The sequence below is a fragment of the Dreissena polymorpha genome, chromosome 1, assembly GCF_020536995.1.
Source record: "Dreissena polymorpha isolate Duluth1 chromosome 1, UMN_Dpol_1.0, whole genome shotgun sequence".
NCBI classification, from domain to species: domain Eukaryota; kingdom Metazoa; phylum Mollusca; class Bivalvia; order Myida; family Dreissenidae; genus Dreissena; species Dreissena polymorpha.
In genome coordinates, this window is record NC_068355.1 from 177,157,939 (window position 1) to 177,172,576 (window position 14,638).

Below are 14,638 nucleotides of genomic sequence, written 5' to 3' on the forward strand. Positions count from 1 at the left end.
GAAAATTAAAGAGTACCGTAATTAAAAAAAAAAACATTATTCATTGCAAGTTGATTACATAATAAATGTTAAGAAATTCACGTTTAGTCTCATAACATGTCTGTTGTTGTTTTCTTTCACCCTAATATGGGATTTTTGGTCCCAATGTGAACCAGAACAAGATTTCACAAATAATAAATTTATCATAATATTGGCAAATACCTTTTCTTTTTTACATAAATATATATGAATAAACCTTTAAAGCACTGTATTATAATTATGTGAATTTTACATAAGACATCAAACTTGCAATGGACATCATTTTGGTGATTTTCTCAAACAAAACTGTTCATTTTTACTATACTTTAAGTGTAATAAGCACTTGTGTATGACATTGACTGTTTCATTATCAGTAATTGTATTTTTATGTTAACTATATTTTTCAACTGTGTTCATACACGCATGTACATGTTGATTTTTTAATTAATGTTCTTACATCCAATTAAAAATCAAGTTTTGAAGTAAAATCAATTTAATATATGTGCAAGTGTCCTTTTTATTTGTCAACATTAAGAAATACAAAAGGTAAAACTTCATATAATTATGTGTTTATTCCGAGATTGACGTCTTATTCCAACTTCACATATCAGTGTGTTTTGAAGTTCATTTATGCTAATTTCTAATTCCTTTTAAGGTTATATGAGAACAATCCATGCTTTATGCGCAAAAATAAATAACTTCATTCCCTGAAGTTATCCTTTATTTTTCATTATATTATTTTAGTGTCACTGTGTGGCAATAGGTTACAACTTACAGAAATAGGTATATTATTAAACAAGAGCTATTTTACAGACAAAACAGCAGTCCCTTACCAGGTAATTTGTCAGAGTAATACCTGGATTTCCATTAATTAACCTAGCCTAAGTTTTTTGGAGTTATGGTAGGATGAAAATTTGAGTTTTTAACCAATTATTTTTATTATTTGTGCATATTGAGCATAAGACCCTCAATCAATTTTCATCAACCTAGCTTTAGAACTTTTTTAGTTGTTGCATGATAGGGATTTTAGTTTTACATATTTCTGTAACCATAACAACCACAATATCCATCTTACAACTGAAATATCATGCATACTCCACAAATGGCCCTCTATCCAAATACTGAGTTTCCTCAACTAAGCTGAAGTACGTATTGAGTTATAAAAAGGATCCAGATTCAACATTTTTCCTCACCACTTTGGGAATGGTACCAGTACCGGTCAAATTGGGAAAATTAGCGTCCTTTTAATCCAAATTGGGAAATTCATACTTTATGCTGAAAACTTCTTAAAGCATTTACAAATAATAATAAGTTGCATTTAACAAACTCAAACAAAGAAACAGTTTACCATCTAGTTAATTTTATACATGGCACAACAATCAATTTTATAGTTTAATGTCTGATCTTCAAGGTCCTTGAAGTTTCCCTAGGAAACAGGACACCTGGGTTTGAATTGATCACACATTATAAGTTCCCGAACATCTAGGTAAACAATGTTATGCCACCAGTGTTTTTTTTCATTCAAAATCGGGTCCGGTAACTGGACCCATTCCCAATCGAAAAAGTATATATTGTTCTCAAATGGGAGCTAAAAATTCCCAATGGAACAAAAAAAAAATATTTTTTTTTAGATCAATATTTTTTTCATCTCCCATCCATATAAGATCAACCTTAGTAAATATAATACTGGGCACACTTGTATTCTCAATTTTGAAGCATTTGTTAGCAAAACAACAACAACACTTTCCTAATTTTAGTCAAAACGCCGCGAATTTTCCCAATCCAAAGGGACCCAGCCCCATTCCCAAAATGGTGAAAAAAACACTGGCCACCAATCACAAAGCTGTCACAGTAATGTACAAAATTACAAATACATCATTATCATAGTAACATTTTAAACCATAAAATCAACCCGGAAAAAGAGGACCATAACTATCTAATAATAACAAGAGCACCGCATAACGGGTGCCACGATTTGCTGCGGGTGCAGTTTTGAATAAATAAAAGCTTGTCAGATTATATTTTTAGAGGTCACAAAGACCTTGACCTTTGACATAGTTACCCAAAAATGGGTGTGGCATGACGTAGAACTCGTCAACGTGCAGCTACATATGAAGTTTCAAAGTTGTAGATTGAAGCACTTTGATTTTAGAGGCAATGTTCAAAACCTTAACAAAATGTTAAGGTTTTAGCATAATGCAGACAACACGATGAGCTGGCTATGACATTACCTCGGGCTTTCTCCGAAAACAGCTTCAGGAGCTAAAAATTAGACTTACGATACTGTATACACTATCTGGGAGTTCACATGCAAATCAGTACATTCAAAATATCAAATATTTCCAATACATGTCAGTGAATATGATATAAAGCCGTACCTAGTTAAAAGACTGCATTAAAGCCAGGGATAGTTGTTTTGTTTATTTTCTAACGATAGTGTTTCGAATTATGGCTTGCCATCTTGTCGCAAAAAAAGCAAAACATCATGTTCCCTTTCTCAAACACACGAGTATTCAGACAACCGGAACCATTGAAAGGGAAACACTCTTTTCCATGTTCCTGATTCCATTGGCTGTTTCGATAGGCTGTTTCGGCTATGGAAAATAGTTGTATGGCCATAGACGAGAAAGACCGGTTAGTGAAGAGAAAGACCGGTTATAGAACATTTAGTTTTAGAAAGACGTCGGAGGACTAAAAGATAAAAAGTAAATAGTAACATAAATTGCATTCTTAAATACGAATGAAATTATATGTACTGGTACTAGTCTTCTATCTGCAATGGTCAAATATAAATGTGTATGGTGTACTACACGTATGGTTTATAAGTTTAATGTACATCGATAATAAATATATAATCAGGCAACTTGATAGTGCGCGTGCATGTGATGAGCGCTACTGCAAGTCGACTATGGCCACAGTAAATAACTATTAAAATGACAACATTGCTCATTTCTTCAAGTCGACTATGGCCACAGTGAATGACACTAAAAATGAAACAATTTTTCGTTACTGCAAGTCAAATATAGCTGCAGTAAATGAAACTTAAAATGTCACCACTGTTCATTAATGAAAGTCGACTATGACCACAGCAAATGATTCTTAAAATGACACAATTGTTCATTACTGCAAGTAGACTATGGCCACAGTTAATCACTCTTAAAATGACACCATCGTTCATTACTGAAAGTCGTCTATGGCCACAGCAAATGGCTCTTAAAATGTCCCCATCGTTCATTACTTCAAGTCGACTATGGCCACAGTAAATGACTCTTAAAAAGACACCATTTTTCAGTACTGCAAGTCGACTATGGCCACAGTAAATGACTCTTAAAATGTCACCACTGTTCATTACTGCAGTTCGACTATGGCGCCAGTAAATGACTCTTAAAATAACACCATCGTTCATTACTAAAAGTCGACTATGGCCACAGTAAATGACTCTTAAAATGTCACCACTGTTCATTACTGCCAGTAGACTATGGCCACAGTAAATGACTATTAAAATGTCACCACTGTTCATTACTGCAAGTCGACTATGGCCACAGTAAATGACTCTTAAAATGACACCATCGTTCATTACTGCTAGTCGACTATGGCCACAGTAAATGCCTTTTAAAATGACACCATCGTTCATTACTAAAAGTCGACTATGGCCACAGTAAATGACTCTTAAAATGACACCATCGTTCATTACTGAAAGTCGACTATGGCCACAGTAAATTACTCTTAAAATTACACCATCGTTCATTACTGCAATTCGACTATGGCCACAGTTAATGACTCTTAAAATGACACCACCGTTCATTACTGGAAGTCGACTATGGCCACAGTAAATGACTCTTAAAATGTCACCACTGTTCATTACTGCAGTTCGACTATGGCCACAGTAAATGACTCTTAAAATAACACCATCGTTCATTACTAAAAGTCGACTATGGCCACAGTAAATGACTCTTAAAATGTCACCACTGTTCATTACTGCAAGTCGACTATGGCCACAGTAAATGACTCTTAAAATGTCACCACTGTTCATTACTGCAAGTCGACTATGGCCACAGTAAATGACTCTTAAAATGACACCATCGTTCATTACTGCTAGTCGACTATGGCCACAGTAAAACCTTTTAAAATGACACCATCGTTCATTACTAAAAGTCGACTATGGCCACAGTAAATGACTCTTAAAATGACACCACTGTTCATTACTGCAAGTCAACTATGGCCACAGTAAATGACTCTAAAAACGACACCATCGTACACTACTGCAAGTCGACTATGGCCACAGTAAATGACTCTTAAAATGTCACCACTGTTCATTACTGCAAGTCGACTATGGCCACAGTAAATGATTCTTAAAATGACACCATCGTTCATTACTGCTAGTCGACTATGGCCACAGTAAATGACTCTTAAAATGACACCATCGTTCATTACTGCAATTCGACTATGGCCACAGTAAATGACTCTTAAAATAACACCATCGTTCATTACTGCTAGTCGACTATGGCCACAGTTAATGACTCTTAAAATGACACCACCGTTCATTACTGGAAGTCGACTATGGCCACAGTAAATGACTCTTAAAATGTCACCACTGTTCATTACTGCCAGTAGACTATGGCCACAGTAAATGACTCTTAAAATGTCACCACTGTTCATTACTGGAAGTCGACTATGGCCACAGTAAATGACTCTTAAAATAACACAATCGTTCATTACTAAAAGTCGACTATGGCCACAGTAAATGACTCTTAAAATGTCACCACTGTTCATTACTGCAAGTCGACTATGGCCACAGTAAATGACTCTTAAAATGTCACCAGTGTTCATTACTGCAAGTCGACTATGGTCACAGTAAATGACTCTTAAAATGACACCATCGTTCATTACTGCTAGTCGACTATGGCCACAGTAAATGCCTTTTAAAATGACACCATCGTTCATTACTAAAAGTCGACTATGGCCACAGTAAATGACTCTTAAAATGACACCATCGTTCATTACTGAAAGTCGACTATGGCCACAGTAAATTACTCTTAAAATTACACCATCGTTCATTACTGCAATTCGACTATGGCCACAGTTAATGACTCTTAAAATGACACCACCGTTCATTACTGGAAGTCGACTATGGCCACAGTAAATGACTCTTAAAATGTCACCACTGTTCATTACTGCAATTCGACTATGGCCACAGTAAATGACTCTTAAAATAACACCATCGTTCATTACTAAAAGTCGACTATGGCCACAGTAAATGACTCTTAAAATGTCACCACTGTTCATTACTAAAAGTCGACTATGGCCACAGTAAATGACTCTTAAAATGTCACCACTGTTCATTCCTGCAAGTCGACTATGGCCACAGTAAATGATTCTTAAAATGACACCATCGTTCATAACTGCTAGTCGACTATGGACACAGTAAAAGACTCTTAAAATGACACCATCGTTCATTACTAAAAGTCGACTATGGCCACAGTAAATGACTCTTAAAATAACACCATCGTTCATTACTGCAATTCGACTATGGCCACAGTAAATGACTCTTAAAATGACACCATTGTACATTACTGCAAGTCGACTATGGCCACAGTAAATGACTCTTAAAATGACACCATTGTACATTACTGGAAGTCGACTATGGCCACAGTTAAATGACTCTTAAAATGTCACCACTGTTCATTACTGCAAGTCGACTATGGCCACAGTAAATGATTCTTAAAATGACACCAACGTTCATTACTGCTAGTCAACTATGGCCGCAGTAAAATACTCTTAAAATGACACCATCGTTCATTACTAAAAGTCGACTATGGCCACAGTAAATGACTCTTAAAATGAGACCATCGTTCATTAGTGCAAGTCGAATATGGCCACAGTAAATGACTCTAAAAACGACACCATCGTACATTACTGCAAGTCGACTATGGCCACAGTAAATGACTCTTAAAATGTCACCACTGTTCATTACTGCAAGTCGACTATGGCCACAGTAAATGATTCTTAAAATGACACCATCGTTCATTACTGCTAGTCGACTATGGCCACAGTTAATGACTCTTAAAATGACACCACCGTTCATTACTGGAAGTCGACTATGGCCACAGTAAATGACTCTTTAAATGTCACCACTGTTCATTACTGCAGTTCGACTATGGTCACAGTAAATGACTCTTAAAATGACACCATCGTTCATTACTGCAAGTCGACAATGGCCACAGTAAAACCATCGTTCATTACTGAAAGTCGACTATGGCCACAGTAAATGACTCTTAAAGTGAGCAATGGTATCATAGGATTTCTACATGTTTTAGTGGTTACAATATTGTAAAAGAAAGTCATATATATTTTACTCTTCATTGGATCACATAAGTTCATAGGAATTTGGTCGAAGTGTTATCGCCATTTCATTCCGATCTTTTTTATATATATTTCAGTGACGTTTTGTGGTTGCTTAACCATTGCAAATGTATTACAAACGTAGACGCGGCACCAAAAAGTTCCATCGGATATGGATTTTGCGTATTCGCGTTAGAGGTATTAATTCATACATTACTCTCCGTTGCATGCCTATTGATGATCATATTCAAATATTAATGCACAATTTCATTAACGTATTGTCATACTCTTGAAACAGTGTACATGCTATAATCATTTGGTTCATTTTTATCAGTTTTTTCCTCATGTAATTCAGGCACTGAATGTCGTGGAGAAAAACATCCAAGATACCTTTTCAGAAAACGGGTAAGTTGTAATTGTCAAAAATAAGGTAGCTTTTCTGCAATTAAATTCAATGCACTGATATACTACGCTTATTCAAAATGTGCGTTAATGCTTACAAAAACTGACTTTAACAGCAGAAAAGCTTTGTAAACGGCGTAGTATTCGAACTCGGTCTTGCCACCGAAACCTATGTGTGACGGTGTTGTGGAATTGGTCTTGATGCGTCTGTTACTTGCCCAAAGTCAAGAGCTACTTCGAATTCAATGAGCTCCGAACGAAATAGATAAACTCTGTATGAGAAATTCGTAAAGACCAAAGTATCGCAATGATCCAGTTGCATTACGAACAGGCACTTAGTACAGTACAATGCCTAGCAATGGCAACTGTATATTGCATAAGCGCTTGGCATTCAAAATACCAATTATATTGAAAGCTATCTGTGTTCCCTTATTTATATAACCACTTTATATTTAGGATAAGAGCAGAAATATTTTGAATCAATTAACGATAAAAGTCGAGGTTCGATTGTAAAGAAAAAATATGTGTTATTCGCTTATTCACAATTTCTCCTGACAAACGGTACCATACACAATGTAAAACTTTCCCTTTCTTTGATTTCATACAAATTTCACAAAACATGGGAAATTGATTGCTTACTTAAACTGTCAATAATGACGACATTTACAGGAACCACCCTTTGGTAAAGCTCGTAGCTAACGAAAAGCTGAAATCAGCTTTCAAGAAGAACAAAAGGTATTTCGTATTATATTTTCTTTATTGAGTATTGATTTTGTTCATGAACTATTCCAGTCAGCCATAACATAATCATTGGGCCGTTTACAATGGATTTAGAAAGTGAAAAATAAACATAATCTTGCATATGACCGATTTTGTAAAGGTTAAAAATTAGTATGTGGAAAGATATACATCTAAGGTCGTGCTCGATCGAGACTGCCATCAACATTTGTTAAAAACTAAACTTAAACTTATAAAAATTAAAACCAATACCATTTCTATATTAAATTACAGACTAGTTTCATCGTATACAGAATCCGTCCTCGTCAAGGAAGCGTGTTCAGTGATCATGCACGAGGTATAGAGTATGGTCTTTGATTATTTTTTGTAACAAGTATTATCTTACAATAATATATACGTTTTCAAAACATGATTTTATTTATAAGAGTGCGTAACATTTTGGTCATTTTGTGCACAACCACATTTTATTCACGAAAGTATAAACTTGCGCTGTGTTTGTGTAAATTTAATTCGTTAAATGTAAATATTTTAAATGTTAATGGGAAGAACAAAGTCTTAAAATGTACAATATCTCCATATAACATGCCTGTTAGACTGTCAATAGACATAGAATCCCGTTTTATTTTTTACGCGGTTTTTAAAGGCGAGTCCGAACAATATAAATAGTAAAAGCAAAGATTTAAAGTTATATAATTAATTGAAAAAAGTATATCGGTTTCGAATGTCATACAAAAATTATTTTCTTCTTTGGCGTCAAAGTAAACTACATATTCGTACAGAAAATATTTCACAGTACATGTATGTAAAATTTGTTAAATATTCTCATAATCGTTTGTTTCAAATCATAAAACTGCAGGCGACTGGATGTAGTTATAAAGAGGCCACAGAGGCTCTGCAACGAACGGTGGCCAAAAGTTTTTTCACAGCATATAGCCTGGCAACAACTCACCGTATGTATTGTCCATATCATTAATACTACAATTATCAGTTTTGTAAAAACATATAGCAGTTATATTAGGTTTTTCTTTTCGTATAAATGTCATAGAAATTTCATTCGGATTTACGTTTTACAAAATGGTTTAAAGAGATATCTGTAACGTGTTTTGGCATAACCAAGCCATTAATACAATTACTAGTCACAGGCAATTTATGATTAGTAAAAGTTTTTCGTATCATCGAAATAAAACAATTACTTTTAAGTGTCTTCGTAGCCTTTGACACTTTAAAAGTTTGACTTGTTATGTAACTTGATGTGTTTTTAGTTCATTTTCACAAATATTTTGGGTTTTTTAATGCAGGCTCGAGCATAAAAGAATATTGGTCAAGCGCCCTAGCGGATAGACGTAAGTAAAACACGGAACATAAATTTTACAGATGAAATTGTAGGTGCTCATGAAGTTTCATTTAAGACATTTTTCTGGATAGTAGATGTATATTCATGTTAAAAAGCATGTTTTCTTGTAGCTTATGTCACAACTTTCATGGTACTCAAAAACTGTGTGATAATCCTAGTCAATATGTCGTACCAGATTGGATTTTGTTGCAATCTATTTCAAAGGTAAAGCCTGGTGAACACAAAGACGCTAACATCCTGCAGAAAAGTTCAACATGGCTGACAACACCGTGCGGTCGGAAGACAAAAGTGTAAGTGTAAGTGTAAGGACAAAAGTGGGTTCGTTGCATTACAGACACCGGTTTACTGTTAACTGTTGAGTTATCGATTCCTACAGAACTTAAGTTTGCACCACTGCAGTATGATGACATTTAAGTTTTATAGACTTTCATGCAATAGTTACTGTCACACAGCTCCGGACATTGAAAGTGGAAGGACGGAGAACCACACAGAAACAATATCGGCGAATGATGATGTATATTTGTTTTAAGTTTCGTGAAATAGGTACTGTGAAACAGCCCCGGACGTACAACCTTCCTGAATTTCAATCTATTAAGGGGCAATAAATTAATTACGCGTGCACCGCAGTATGATTGAACACATTCATATTAAGTTTAATGAAATTTAATAAATAATTATTGATAAACACCTCCGGACATCGCCAAAATAATATTCCTTCACTGTCTTAGAGGGGTAAAAAGCCATCATAAGGGAGGTGTCATTTTGTCTACTTACAAGAGTTGGTGCATTCGGATTAAATGCGTATTCTACATGCAATAATAAATGCATGCAAAAATAAATATCTTTCTTGCAACAAGCGTAAATCTACTGCAAATCTTAGCAAAACATTTGCAAACGTATGTGCGTGTGTATAGTGACGCAATCATACGTTTTTCCATAGATAATTTGTTTCTTAATGACAATATGTTTGTATTTGATTAATAAAATACCTGGATATTATATGAATATGTCATTTTCTGTTCCGAATCGCCACCCTGCTTCTTTCTAGCAGCACCATGTACCTTTTGGGATCCAAGATCTTACCCTGTATTATACATACGTACGTGGTCCTTTATTCATGGCAGGTGATGAATAGGCCAGTTCATTGTTATTGTTTTGATTCCCGATTTTCGCGCATGCGCAATGCACTGGTAGTCAAAAAGCATTGCTTACAGCTAACGCAAAGCATATGGATAACGAGACTTGTTTAGTCAATACATCGAAAAGAAACTTAAAAAACAACACCTAAATAATATTTAAAAAATATAATGTTCAGTGCCAAAAGAATGCATTAACACATTTATTTGCATTTTAAAAGAACGCGTCATTAGCATAAAAGTAATTAAGATTGTCTGAAGACTGAACGACAGACAATTCGACGCAACAAAGAGCTCTATGCATTAGCCGTATAATTATTTGCAGAAAAGCTTCAATAAAAATAATGATACATCTAATTATAAAATTATAATTATCAATTGCATGCGTAAACTAGAATAATAAAAAATTAGTGATAGCTAGAATGTGTCAGTGCTTCATTGAAAATAAACGTACTACAAAGCCCTATTAAAAGCGAAGTTCATGACGGTATTTACATGTAATTTTAATTTGGATGGGTGTTGTTCAGAGAATGACTTGAGGAATATTAACATTTAACTGAAAAACACAACCTCACATGATGCAAATTGAACTGTGTATTCATGTATTTTGTAAACTCGTTACTAGTTATCGAGTATGAGTGACAACTATCTAACATTTAACACACACGCACAAACACACACACACACAACATAATATATATACATATACAATATAATATATACACATTGTTTCATTATTATTTACCCCCATTGATGTCAAACGTAATTTCTTGTTTTTATGATGTATTTCGTGCATTGCCGTAACATTACATCTTCATACTGAATGACGTATTTATAATTAACCGATGCCCGCTAAATACGTTAAATATTTTTTATTTACATTTTATAATTCATAAATACTTTATTTTTTTTATAAATAAAACGGGCCTTTTTCCTTACCGTGTTCAATTTCTGATAATCTATAGACTTCAAATTTGTACAATAATTATGTAACATATCTAATTTATGCAACTGTTAAGTATGTCGGTGGTAAATTTATTCAACCAAATGCCTAGTTACTTAATACTACCAGAATGAAGACATGGTGGCATCATCAATTGCGTTTAATGACCAGACTTTCATCTGCTACCTACTGCAGTAGTGTGATTTATGACACCATGTTGTTAGTTAGGTCTGGACAATATCTGATCAAAACGAGATAATCGGATTAGGCAGGACAAAGGGGCAATAAAACACCGGTATACAAAGGCTTAAACGATTTTAAGATTGATGCAAACAATCAAATGAAAACTATTGCATTTAATTTAATTAAATGTTTATTTAATGTGTCAACATGTTAGTTTTCCCGGACCAGGGTAAAGGTCCCTGCCCAGACATTATGGTTAATTTGTAAATGTTTTTTATTTGGATTTGATCTATTAATTCATTGTGTTCAATCTTATTTGTTTCAGTAACGTAGAACAACTTGTTGGCATGTTGAAAAATAAAATCTAAATATAATCGTTTAAATTTAACCGATCACGCTCTATTTCTCCCCCTTGATTGTATCTTTCTTTTGACTACCAATATAGCCCGGATGTAAACACGCAGGTGCGCGTGACGTCACGCGTGAACTGGTCTATTGCCAAAACAGAACGGCACAAAACGAAACAAAATACAAAAAGAGTACAATAAAGCCGGTGTCACCGCTTTGGAACGGTCAATGTTAACTACTGGGCAGGTTAAACAGGTTAATGAGCGCTCAAACTCATACGCGAATCAGGAATATTCATTATACATACAAGAGTAAAATAGAGTACTCTTACATTGTATTATATTTATGGCTATATGGTTGATAAGAGCGCCTATGTCTTTTGACTAAATCTCGTTCATATTTCAGTATTTATGGCTATATGGCGAATAAGAGCGACTATGTCTTTTGAATAAATGCTTATAATGGGATAAGAGCGCCTTTGTCTTTTCATTAAATCTCGTTCTAATTTCTGTATTTATTGCCTATATGGATGATAAAAGAGACTATTTGTTTTAACAAAATGTCGTTCATATTTCCGTATTAATGCTTATCAAGGGAAAAGAGCGCCTAGGTATATTGACTAAATCTCGTTCATATTTCCGTATTAAGGGCTATATGGCAGATAAGAGCGCCTATGTGGTTTGCCTAAAACTCGTTCACAATTTTGTATTAATGCTTATAATGGCATAAGAGCGCCTTTGTCTTTATACAAAATCTCATTCACATTTTCGTATTAATGCTTAAGCATAGATAATTGAGGTTATTTACTGTGGCCATAGTCGACTTTCAGTAATGAACGATGGTGTCATTTTAAGAGTCTTTTACTGTGTCCATAGTCGACTAGCAGTTATGAACGATGGTGTCATTTTAAGAATCATTTACTGTGGCCATAGTCGACTTGCAGTAATGAACAGTGGTGACATTTTAAGAGTCATTTACTGTGGCCATAGTCGACTTTTAGTAATGAACAGTGGTGACATTTTAAGAGTCATTTACTGTGGCCAAGTCGACTTTGAGTAATGAACGATGGTGTTATTTTAAGAGTCATATACTGTGGCCATAGTTGACTTGCAGTAATGAACGATGGTGTCATTTTAAGAGTCATTTACTGTGGCCATATTCGACTTGCACTAATGAACGATGGTCTCATTTTAAGAGCCATTTACTGTGGCCATAGTCGACTTTCATTAATGAACGATGGTGCGATTTTTAGTGTTATTTACTGTGGCCATATTCGAATTTTAGTAAAGACTATAGACTATTTATAGTCAAGAACAATAATTCAATTTTAAAATAATCTTGAGTGGTTAAGGATGAGGTGTGCTAACGAATGCAATTTGAAATATTATTTTCTCACGCCGTGGCTAGACTTCTAGAAGGAAAGAACTGAACAAATAGACTTTTTGTTTTAAATGTATTAGTCCGTCGGTACCGTACATATTACGAACAAACGTATTCGCTTTTAAATGTAACTTAAATCTTTTGAACATCATGCACAAACTATTTAGCGTTGAACTGTTTTGCTGAATAAAAAAAAATGTAGCGTAATTTGGTGTTTCACTGCCTTTTTGCAGACAATGGAAAAGAGACATTTCAGACAATGGAAAAGAGACGTTCCCCCATTGAAAAGCTTACAGCAGTTACTTCCTCTGATGGCTAACAATCACTGATTTGAGCTTTACTCTATTTTCGTGGCAAAACAAAAGAGTAAATGTTGCAGATTTTTTTCTATGAATTGAGATTTTTTAGGCAAATTGGGAATTTTCATCTTGCAATTGGGAAAAATGGTCGCATTGGGAATGGTGCCGTTTTACCAACTTTATATATTATATAGGAAAAACGCCGAGATTGTTTGGCTGGACAGAGAGACAAACAAAGTTTTATCAACCTAGCTCAAGGAATTTTTGAGTTATCGCAGCATCAATATTTGGATGCAGTACCAAGAACAAACCTATAGTCCTATCCTGTAACACAGTTGGGGTACATAAAGCTCAAATATTTACCATTTTGTCTGTGTCTGGGCAAGGCATGGAAGGCCCATCTGTTAGCTTTTCTTCTGGTAGAGAGGATGTACCTGTAGCTGAAATGTTATCAATGTCCTGTTTATGAAATAAATACTTGAACAAACATTTATCTTTTTCATTATTTCAATAACATTATGAAATTGTCTATTTGATAAATTTTGATTGAGCTTAATGTCAAATAGTGTTCACAAAAAACATTATTTATATCTTCATACTTAAATAATAGGCAATTTTTATAATCAATACTTCATTGCTGAAAAGCGTGACAGTAAATTACCGTGACATAATATTTACACTTCTTATGAAAATAACCATACAAAACATTATATTGGATTGATAGATAATCACAGTGACATTGAAATGTTGCAAGCAACCCTCCCTATAATAGATTGACTGACACATAGCTATCAACTGTTTTCTACAATATATGCTTTTGAAATAACAATCAATATCAAAAAACGTTGCTTTTTACCAACAGTAAAAATAACAACATAAAATGAAACATTATTTCATTTTAATATAAGTAATGCTATTTTCAGATCTTAAGGACAGGTCATGTCAAGAATTTGAAAACAAAACAATTTGTAAAATCATCTATATTCATAACAGGTCACATAAATGAAGTTGATTTGACTGCAACAATAAAGGGAACATATACAATATATTCACTACAGGAATATGACTGAATATTGACCTATGAGAGGGCTTGCAAAGGCCAGACTTACCAAAGCCACATCCCACACAGAACTTCCAATGTTTTTCGATTTTTTCCCCACAATTGGTGCAAAACATCTTATGTGCAATGTGGATTCTGCTGTAAGAAAAATAGCTCAGAATTCAGCGGGTAAGTCAAATTATTTGGACAAAGTTGGCTTGCCAACCAAATAAACTTGAATTTCGAAACACAAAGATTTATCTGTCTTGAATCTTGTTTTATTTCGTTTGATCAGTTTTTCAGACGTGTACGGTTATTATCTGTTTAATGTTAGGATTTTGAATGTCTTGCCAGTCATTGTGTTTGTAAATGTAATACATTGTTATTTTTTCATATTTGTGCAACAGTTAAATATAATAATATAGAGAATACTAGGTAAGCGTTGAATAGAGAGAA